We start from the raw sequence: 11,611 nt of genomic DNA, 5'->3' as shown, positions 1-11,611 counted from the left end.
AGGCGTCCCTATCCCCCCACCATTTTAGGGGAATATGTAAAACTGAAAATACAATGTGCTCTCCTCCTTCATACAGCCAAGGAATGGCATGTTCCCTGCTGGTCTTAAATCTGTTAACAACCCAGAATAGTTCTACTTTCACTCAGAAACCAGATTTTCCAAAGAAGAAATACATGCTCACCCACAGAAGCTATTCTAGAAGGCTGCCACTTTTACTGATGCTCCTAGAATGAGCACCACTTTTCACAGTGTGGTCGAAGGACAAACAGCTATTCTTTTGCATTCATGATGGTCCAAGCAATGCCCTTGCCTAATGTAATTGCTGAGGTGCACCATCCTAAAAGGCACATCACTGTCATTTCCATCACTTCCACTTTTCCGTTCTCCCAAGCTTGGCAACTCTTTAGTCAACAAATCCTCCCCAGTATTACAGCTCACATACAAGAGAAACTTCTCATTCTCTAGCCAAATAACCACACAGACTGTCATGCCAGCAGGGCAGGTTCAGCCCTGGGAATGCATGGAGATGCCATGTGCTGGAACACAAATTAAACAGAACAAACACACACCAAGTATATTTAAGTTAAATCACTCCCACACAAACATATACAAACAGGCATGTGTGAGCACATACAGCTACTTATACTCCAACTGTTGTATCCCACAGGTATATCAAGCATTTCTGAGCAGTTTTCACCAAGGTTCATAAGAAGGTATTTAACTAATGTAGTGTGTGGCATATATTCTAACTGTGAAAATACAGATTTGTGATACTGGAAATTATCAGTGCAGTCCACTATTGATATCACATTTATGTGTTACATAGATGAGAAAGTACCGCGATCATTACCGGCACTTGCTGATAGCACTCAGTGTTCTTCTTTCGACCAGCTGCGCTAGGTATATGAGTTGGGGTACGTGACAGAAAGCGGCACACTGCATTCCCTCTGGTTTATCATAGCGCAGCCATTCTTTTAATTAGAAGATTTATAATACAGCTTTACACAGCTCCACGACCCTCTGGGCCATACCTTTCCATCTCAGGTTTTGGCTCTTGTTGAGAAACTATTAACGTTCCCAGGATAGACTACATAGAAAGGAGTGAAGGACAGATCTGGCCATGTGTTCAACTGTCCCCCATTAAGAAGAATGTCATCTACTTTATTTTCTTTGATTTATTTCTGTTCTTTGTAATGCTTTCTATTCTCATTTTATTTCATTACATTCTTGTAAGCATATTCAAATTTGCTGTGCTAAGTCATGCAGGAATAAAAACAATCTTTAGGATGATTCTTTTGTTATACCTGAAGAGCACCAACTAATTTTTGACAACACAAGAAACTACGGAAATTAAGGCATTATGTAGCTAAGGACGTAATTATCATAACCTTGGGAGATATTCCTAACATCTGAGCAAGGTCCACTACTGAATTCAAATAGAATTTGGGTACATGGGAATTTTCCAAACAGCTGTTTGACTGTACAAAGCCACCAGGACCCTAGCAACATCATCATTTCTAGGAAACAGACTGGGCAAACAAAGGACATAGCCTAGAAATCAGTGCTCAAGCAGGTTTTTCTAAAGCATCAATCTGTTCTTAGGACTATTCCAAGAACAGAAAGTATGGTTATTCTTGGACTCACAAACTGAAGAGGAATCACATTAGAAGCAGGAATTGGACATGGACCAGGTAAGCTATTTAAATTGAGTGGGGTACACAGGTGAAACGCAGCTCTAGATATGTTGAAAAGTCACAGGCAAAAAACCCCCGATGATAGGCAAATAAGATTATCATGATGGAGAAGAATTTTTAACTTTCCTATAAAGCCCTGAAAGCCTTGCAAGATCTTCCTTTCAAGAAAGAGCTTAAGCTGTTTCTACCAATCTGCAGGTCAAACTTGGGAAACATCTGTGTCACCCCTGCAATGAATGGAAGTGGAAGCTGGAGAGGCTAGTCCAGAAGAATCAAGAACTCTCAGTCCTTGTATAGTTCATAACTGCACTTACTAAATGCCTTCCCAAATACTACTGACATCAGACATTCACCTGTATATTCAGATGACTTCCTAAATAGTGCCATCTGGGGAGGAAAACCAGGGGCATCATTTCTTAACTTCATTACTTCAGAGGGGTTATACTAGTATAAAATTAATAGCACATCAATGAACAACACCTCACATTGATTTTTCCTGTAGAAGGTCAGTTTAAACAAAATGATCAAATGTTAGGTTTAAACTTAGAAACATGCATTTTTAAAAAGGCAGAACTTTTGATTTCATATTACTACAACTCACTGGGATTTCCATAGAGCATTTTTTTTCTCTAAAATAAAAAATAGACTGGCTGTCTACAATACACATATATTTTTAATAAACCACAAAGCCTCTCACATAAACCAAAAGGTCAATCTGAAATCTTTTGCAGAACCCTAGGTAGTCTGGGATTCTACAAATTAATCATTTGCTCACCGTTTATGCAGAAATCTGTAAGACACTTTGGTAACTTAAAAACATAGACAGTTCTTAACTTTGCAGCATTAATAATGTTTTCATTAAAAATTTTCATCATAAGTCCCCTTCTCCAAACAAATTTAAATAATGATTAATCCAATAAAAATATCATATGGAATTGATGGTAGATGGTACAACTGATCAAACTCTCTTCTTTCTGTTTTCTAATAGTTATTTTCTATTCCTCACAGCAGGTATGTCATAACCTAATACAAACATTTGTGCATCAAACAATAAAACCAAATGCCAACCATTATTACCTTAGGCTGGATTCTTCTATTTCTTCTCATTCGTAAACAAGAGTTATTGAAGAAGCTGAAATCACAGCAGCTCTTGCTGCTTCTTTCTTTCCCCATAATGACAAAGCTCCATGTTTTCAATCTGTCTCCATTAAATTGTTCTCCTTGTAATTTAAACCTGACGCTACTGTTCATCTAATCCAACCCAGTCACACAGGTGCCCCTCTATGAATCAGCACGGGCTGATTGATGATTTTTATGGGTGAACTAGCTGAAATCAAATCACATGTTGTTTCACCACAGTTTCACAGCATTGACACAAACCAAATAATATCAAACTGAACTGTGAATAGTAGCATATTTGCTGACGTGCTATGAAATCTTTGAGGACTTAGCGCAAGCACAACATGTTCGTCAATTAGGCTCAGCATGATTGCAAAACCGTCCCTTGAGGCACCGCAAGGTGCATCATTTGCTTTCCTTTTCTTCTTTTTTTTTTCCTTTTTCAAAGACACAGCCATAGCTTTAGCTCTCCTGCTATAAACATAAACTGTCTAATGAAGGTAATTCTAAGGTAATTCAGAGTTTTAGTGAGAATCCAAAGAGTGCCCCCAAGCATTTCACTCACAGCTTCCTCTTAGCCCTCAAAACTACTAGTGATCTTGGAATGACTCTTTCTAGGTAGTCCTGTCTCTGCTTAAATTTTAATCCTCTCTGTGCCCTGACAGCCTTTTAGATATTCCATCAGCAAAACAAATGCTCGCAGAAGGAGCAGCTTAAGCTTGGAATATTAAGGGAACAGACTTCACTGATCTTTTATTCAGCACGCTGTAATTTATTTCTGTACTCCTGACAGGCTCCATGGGGGAATAGCTAACACTTAGTCTCAATTCATTATTTTCTTTACTTTTCTTCTGAGAACGATAAAGCAATTCATGTTTCATAAAGAGCAGAAAAATGCACACGAAATCTTTGTCAAAGTAAAAGAAAGATTTAAAAAAGCAGAAGAGCAACACAAGCCTTATGACAATAAAGCCATAGTGGGTTTGGAATAAAAAAGAGAAAAGAAATCTCCAAAATCTGCTTTTTGGAAAAGACTGAAATTAATACCAGTTCAATTTCTTATATTTTTAATGTTGAAAATCATTTCACAAACACTAATATTATTTGATCCTTATTTCAAAATGTATTCATGTAAAAAAAGATGCAGGACCACAGAGACATTGAAATTATATTCTCTCTTTATTCAATTTTTATTTCCTTTGGGAATTTGAAAAAAAAAATGGCAGGGAAGGAAAGAATAGGATGAGAAAAAAGACAATTGGATGACAAAACATAAAGGCCGAGAAGTCAAAACCCCAAACTGTTTTAATTAAAAAAACCCACAGAAACAAACAATAAAATCTGAAGACCATAACTTTTCTTACAGAACAAATAGAGTGTCAAAGCTTGAGAAAGATTTTAGAGAATCACCAAAGAGTTTGTTCCACATGGCAGGAGATACAGCAGTAAAAATAATAAATGGAAGGGCTTGCACTATAAAGTCTGTATGGAACAAATTCTGGCTTTGCCTTCATATCCTGCTCCAATTTGCATCACTGAAGTGTTCTTCTGTTTCCAGGAGTCAAATTTAGAGCTTGAAAGGAGACAAGGAAAGTGATGGAAAATGAAGAAACTGTATGAAATCAAGTAAGTTTTTTCTGAAGTCCAGTGGCAGATGGATCATTCCCCAGATCCTGACCCACAGTCACTATGAACTGAGCAAGTCAACAAGGGAAATGTGAGGTTTCATTCAAGTGTTGAGAAACCTGTCATGACTCCCTTAGTTTTCACAAGCACAATACTTACGAACCTGACAATCAAAAGATGTCAAATAACTCTGATCGTTTTTGTGTAGATTATGATACATTCCAAATAAATTTGGAGGTGTCGGGAGGGGGCAAATTGACTCTGTTTTCAGATACTTGAAAAAGTTAAATTGATTTGGGAGGAGAGGAGGGACAGCTAAATGAATCCACACCAGCTCCTTTTAGAGCTCAACAAGTGCTGGTGCATGGCAGCGACTTGACATCAGTATACTGCTAGAGCAAATATTATTGACATTTGGAAAATAACAGATATTAAGAGGTGCTGAGCCTGTGTGTAAATTTAACTTGTATCTCCTGCAAGGTCATAATTTGATCTGCACTTGTGGAAAACTGAATGGGTATGTACCACAAATGGCAGTCTGAGCAGGGCACAGTCCAGATCTCCCACTTCCCAGACTGGATGTCCCAACCAGGCACGTTCCAGACCCTTGAGAGCTGAATCACCTTCCTGGAAATTAAAACTCACAGTCCTCTCTGCCACTGCAGCACCTACTTCAGTGGTTAAATGTTTGCCCACCTTACACCAGGTATCTCCTGCCTCTCTGCTGAACAGACCCCAGGCCTAATCAAGCAACACAACCACTGACATTATGTGTCTCCCCATACTTTTCCCATTTACATTACACTAATACTTTCATGTCAGTCTTGCAAATAATTTACTGCTGTATTTCCCTAGAAGTTTCTAGAGACCTGCTGCTAATCATAGGCTATGTTTCTTCTAACTGTCATCAGAGAGAATCGCTTCATTTCTTCATACAGAGTGCTCAAGAAAAATGAAGTAATCCGTTTATTAAAACCATACATATAACAGTTCAACATGCTCCTCTGTGCTTGCACACTACTTCACTACACCTCTGATTTGTGCAGCTACCTGTAGGGAGCAAAACTCTTTGCTATACACAACAAGCCTAAATACAAAAGTTACAAAGCAAATTTATGCATACTAATCAATATAGATGGATGTAATGAATTACATTTGTTTGCTGCCCAGGTTTGGGGTTCCTTGAGGAGGTTTTATCTGATGAATCTTTTTTGTTAATGTTTTTATACATTATTTGACTGGAGTTATCAGTCAGGTGTCAGGATGACTTTGTGCTGCTAATGATACTTAACGGTGCTAGGCAGGGACTGAGCCACAAAATGTGGTCTCGTGTAAAGCTGACACCAGTGGTCATAGCCAACAGGAAGGTAGAAGAGGAAGAAGAAAAGATCACTGCAGAACAGTGAAGTGTTACACACCAAGAGGCCATCACAGGCTTTTGCAGCTAAATAGAAGAGGTTGGTAGTAGGTAACCTGGGAAGAATCTTGGAAGAAGAGACAATTTAAGAGAAAGAGAAAACATTTTCAAAACTGGACCGATCAATTCTGAATGCAAGATGCAAGTAAAGCAGATAACTGAATACAAAAAAATGGGTAGCTGTATATGCAATCACCTGAAAATGTGAAACTTCATAACTTTTTATGACTCTAAACTGAAAGAAATCAAGTCCCAGACAACCAAATAGATGGCCACAGTTTTTCTGGGCAACTGCATCATAGGTGCCAGTGAACAGTTTAATAGAAAAAGCACATGGCAAATATAATCTGAGTGAGTGGATAAGTACAGGAACAAACTTGGGCTCTGCAGATGAACTAATTATTATCAGAAAACAGAACCCAGATTAAAAAGAAGAAAAAACAACAGTAACAACAACAAAAAGATGAAGGCTGTGTCTTTCCAACATTTTGAATTAGGCTGATGAAGGAAATTACCTCTCTCTCCAAACCTTATTTCACTTATATCCTTAGTCATCACAATTGCAATTACGTGGCTTCTACTAAAAAATACACAGCGTTATCCATGTGTCTTTTTGATTAAGAATAAAGAGAGATCTAATGGTTAGGTGGAAGTATGTAAAGGCAGGATGCAACTTCCAGGCACATCCCTTTGCCTGCATTTTGCTTTTGACTAGCTATGGGTGATTCTCTCTGGGTGTTTTGAATGGTTCTGCCTTCATGCAAGGGCTGTACATGAAGCTCAGGACTGTCTACTGCTGGTATCTGCTTTTAGCTGTTGCAAGACATCTACATTTAGCTACACAGGTTCTAGCAGCCAAAACCCAGTTTTCAGAAATGCTGTAGGCACTTAGGCATATCAGAAATGCAGGTGCATGCTGAGTGCAGTGTGGTTCACTGCCATCACTTCCTCCTGCTCTCATCCAGTGGCCTCATTTAGGAGTCCATGTTCACCTCCTTCCCCAGACCTGCAGCAGTACTGAGCCTCTCTAGAGGCACAGCACTACGGCTGCAGCCAGAGGTACAGAGGTGCTGTGGTATAAGGAGGAAGGGGCACAAGACATGAGAAGGGTCTGAACTGCCTCCCATACTAGCAGCACCACCATCCCCACTGTAGCCTCCTTGGGGCGTTAACAGCTCCTGGCAGCGTTGTGTTTGGCAAAGGGGCCAAGCGAGCAAGCCTGGCAGACCTCCTTGATTCACCTCTGATGTTGATGTGCATCATCAGCTGGCAACCACTGGCCTAGAAATATATTTCTCAGTGCCTGGACACCATGGGAAACCCATGGGATTCAGACTGCAGCCTGCATTTCACATGCTGTTATTAAGTCAACTAAGACTTGAATAACATGTGGTTAAGGCAACACCTCTGTCGGGGAGACATGGGTTAATCAGCAGTCTGAGACACAGATTCAGTAAGATATTTCAGCACACAGCTAATCTGAAGTATGCAAGCAGTTCTATGTACTTGAAAGGTGAGTGCTTACAGTCTTTGCTAGATCCAGGTACTGACACAATCTCAGTACCCATACTGAATTTTAATACGTTAATATCAGAGCATTAAAGATAGGTGTGCCAAAAAGTCCACACCTGGCACATGTGCATTGCTACCATTAATTTAAATAAAAGACTTTAAGTATATATTTTGCCTCACTTTTCTTTGGAGAGGAGGAATGTGTTAGAAATCATGCCCCAGTGGCATTTCAGGAGAAATATGTATTTAATAAAGGAACTTTCCTATTATTTGGGAGAAATATTTTAATAATACTCTCTTCACATACATTATAAATACACAGAATATTAGGGAGATTTCAAAGGAGAACTGTTTTCTTAACCATTACATATTACTCTACAAAGAATAACTGGGATTGAAGTAGATGATCTCAAGAGGTGCCTTCCAACCTAAACAGTTTTGTGACTCTAATATTGCAATATCACTGCCTTCCATACACACAAAGGTTGTGCTGACCTGTCTTTTTACTGGTGTTACCACAGTCTTGTTTCACACTTTGGACAATAACACTCATTTTCTTACCCCATGTCAAAGACACCCTCTGCATGTTCAACTACAGAGTGTAAAATAACGTCATCATCAGAAGAGTAGTAACACGTTAACAAAACCAAAATTTGCTCATACAACCTTTTTCCCTTACAGGGACATGCACAGAAAGCATCAAGAGTGTACAGAGGAGCTACTGCAGTATGTGCAAGCGAATGATATGGATGAAAATTGGGAGTTAGGCACAGTTTCTGCTTAGGAACAGGCTGGCTGTGATGTGCGGAGGACAGAATGCTTCACATCACTTTAATAACATACTTCCCCACACTTTCAGGAGCAGCTGGAAAAATCTGCCTTCAAATTCTTTTGGCAAGAAAGATGAATCAAAGCAAATGAAAAAAGGGGAAGCGGGAGGTGTTCTCGGCAGAGACGAGCTCACTCATGCTCCAAAGTGTATGCAGTTCGGCAGAGAATATACACTTTATTATCACTTACTGTTTATTACAACCTCACTGGGGCTAATGAAGATACAGTGCACAAAGGTGATGAATGAGGAGGATCAGACTTTCTATACACAAATGCATAAATTAGAGGTGGAAAATATATCCCATACAGACCATGACCGTTCTTTGAATGGTGGTTTCAAAACTATTCAGTGCTGTATCTATATCTTGCTGATTTAAATGTTCCCAGGAACTTTGGCAGCTCTCCACATTTCCAGTTCCTTTGCAGGTAGCCTAAATTCAGCCAGCCCTTAGTAAATATATCTCATCTGCCTTTGCTTTATGGGCACACTTCAACCTTCCTAGAAAAGGCTTTGGGCCATCATGTCTGCGCAGCGCTGGCTGCAGGGATCTATCAGAAGGGCAGATGGAATGGGTGGGGGTAGCCAGGCAAGGCACAAGAGCGCTAAGACCCATCCACGTGGCAGGAAAATGAGCTCAGAAGTGTTCACTTAAGGATCTTTCTCTCAAGCATACCAGCTGGCCTGCTTCTCCAAAGCTTGCAGGCTGGCACTGGCTTCATGGTTACTTCTGCACAGCCGTGTGAACACAGCCGAAGAGAACATCTTTTACAAGGGATTTGAGTTCTACCTAAAACCACTACAAAAGAACTAGATATTATTAAAATTATTACGATGAACCTGCTGAGTCTTCATATACGCAGACACAGAGCTTTAGCATACATCATGTCCTGCAGAAAATAATGCCTCTGATGTAAGATATGACTATGAATGCTGAAGTGGTCAAGGACAAGCAGAATTTTAAAACTCTAATGGTTACAGATTACATAAATCTATCATTATGATTTCCACCTTATCTTCAGTTTCCTGAAAAAGTTATAACTTTTAACAAGCAATATTCCAAGATTTGTTAAAGCCAGAGTAACCCATAATCAAGTAAACTGTACACTGCAGGCAGTGAATGGAGTGAATATTAGTAGAATTTCTATGGATGAGTTTCTAGTATTTTGCTGTATTTCAAAAACAACTTAAAAGATTTCAAAATACAAGCATTTCCTTTGGAGCCCTCCAGCTTATTGGACTGAAATAGGGGTCTGCGAAAAGAAAGATGATTACCAAAATTGTTCATTTTTGAAGTTTGGAATCTTAAGACCAGGCATAACCAAGTATGAACTGTCACTATAAATGGAAAATGGGGAAAGAAAAATGCCTCTGAGTCTTCAACTAATGGTCCTTAAAGGCATTTTAACAATATATTTGGACACCAGTGCAGGAAGCAAGAAACTCTGCACCTTAAATTAGTATAATTCTATTGTCTCGCTACATTTGAGACTAAGGCAGTCTTCAGTGTCAAAAGCCCTTGTGCTCTCTTGCCATAACCTGATTAAACAAAGACATGCTCAGACAAATTCTTCTACATTGAAGAGAATGTGGCTTAGCCACCCTAAAAGGCAACTCTCTCATCATCTCATCTCCCTCTTAAACAGACACACCCCCCCATGGCAGGAGAAATTATACACCTTGTTAAAAAAAGGGACCAAGTGCAAAAGATCACAGGTCAAATTAAATCTCTACAGTCATACAGCAGGGTATACCCTTCCTAGGGTATCCACAATAGGTCAGCCCAGAATTGCTCCATTCAGCAAATTCTGCTGGGCTTTTCCAAGGTCACCAGGAAATCATAAGAAAAAAAAGATTAAAAATGTGACAATCTTAGTTGTTATTGGGTATTATTATCCTCAAAAGACCTGACCAAAAGCCTTCTCAAATCAAGACTGATCACAATTTCAGTTGGTTTTGAAGCAAACTTGAAAGTTCTGGATGTGGTGACTTAAATCATGTTACTGTTGTTAAGAGTGGATTTCCTGAATTGAGCTGGTTGAAATTCAATGTCGTATTCTGAGAGGATAAAATGTATGTAATTGGCAGATATCCCTCACATACCGCATCCTACTGGGACATGTTGTCACAGATAAAGCGGAAAACACAGAAGAAACTGCATATATACAACATTGCTATTGTCTGCTCTCCCCCACCATGGGTTTAATTAACACAGATTTAAAAAAATATTACTCTTTCATACACCAAACTAATATTTAGAATTAATAGCAGCAGTCTGGATAGGTCCAGACTGAGAACAATTGAGAACAACAAGATGTCCAAGATGTCTCTTCATGCATACCAAGACAGACTACAGCAGGACAAAGAAGAGCACCATAGTTTCATGGGCATTTTATACCAGTACTGTTGCTAAAAGGGGGCTGGGGAGGGGGCAGGGGGAGAAGTCTGCTTCTCCCTTTGCTATTTATTCTTAATCTTCAGCTGTCCCCTTCTTCATGCTAGCACAAATGTTCATGAAGTCCTACAATAAATTGGATCAAAAACCAACTCAGGTTAAAATTACAGCAGCAAAGCAAACTCAGCTTAGTTTTAACCTGCATCAGTCCTCTTCCAATTCGCCATACGGTGGCAGAAACTTTCCCTGTGGTTAAGGACAAGTGATGAGGGTCAGGGAGGTATCTGAGTGCCTCTTTTAGCAGCGGTTGTCGGTTTATGCTGCCTTGCCATGCCGATGAAAGCACCCTGTTGGTAGCATCTCTGTTGTGCTTTGACACTGCCATTACTGTCTGACATTTAAATTGGGAGCACGGAAATATCTGAGCAAGCTGTGGCTTTTTTTGCGGGGATTTTTAGAAGTAGAATAATCAATGTTCTCAATTCCTAACTGCTCATGGTCTCAAGGGCAGCCATACCAGGTGAGAAAGATAGATGTCAGGAGGAAAAGAGAGATCCTGTTTTATAGCTTGTCAATAATTCTTAGCCACGAATTCCGTGTCAACTTAAACTTTTACCACTTCATTATTTTCAAATGGATTTTTATTAAACACTGAAATGCCATCCCTCTTGTGATTACATTTAGAAGAAAGTAAAAGCTTGTGTCCCTGCTCTATAGAGCTGTGAAACCCAGCATACATTAGCTGGGGCAGTGTTAAAAATCTTCATTCTCACTTAATTTTGAAATGACCGTACAGCACATTATATATAGCAGGAACTTGATTCGCTTTTAGTTTCTTATGTTTTCTTCCTTCTATATTCCATTAAACTTATTCAATACGAAGTTCCACACAAGCATTAATATTTCCAGCAGTCAGTTCACTGGATCACTGATTTTCCCTGGTAGCACCAAAATAACAGATCAAAATCTATGCCAAATTGCTAACAATAATTAAAAGAATAATTGTCAACACTCAAGTA

Source organism: Pelecanus crispus, chromosome 1, assembly GCF_030463565.1.
Source record: "Pelecanus crispus isolate bPelCri1 chromosome 1, bPelCri1.pri, whole genome shotgun sequence".
Taxonomy (NCBI): Eukaryota; Metazoa; Chordata; class Aves; order Pelecaniformes; family Pelecanidae; genus Pelecanus; species Pelecanus crispus.
The sequence above is the reverse complement of the archived record's forward strand: the minus strand, read 5'-3'. Positions refer to the sequence as shown.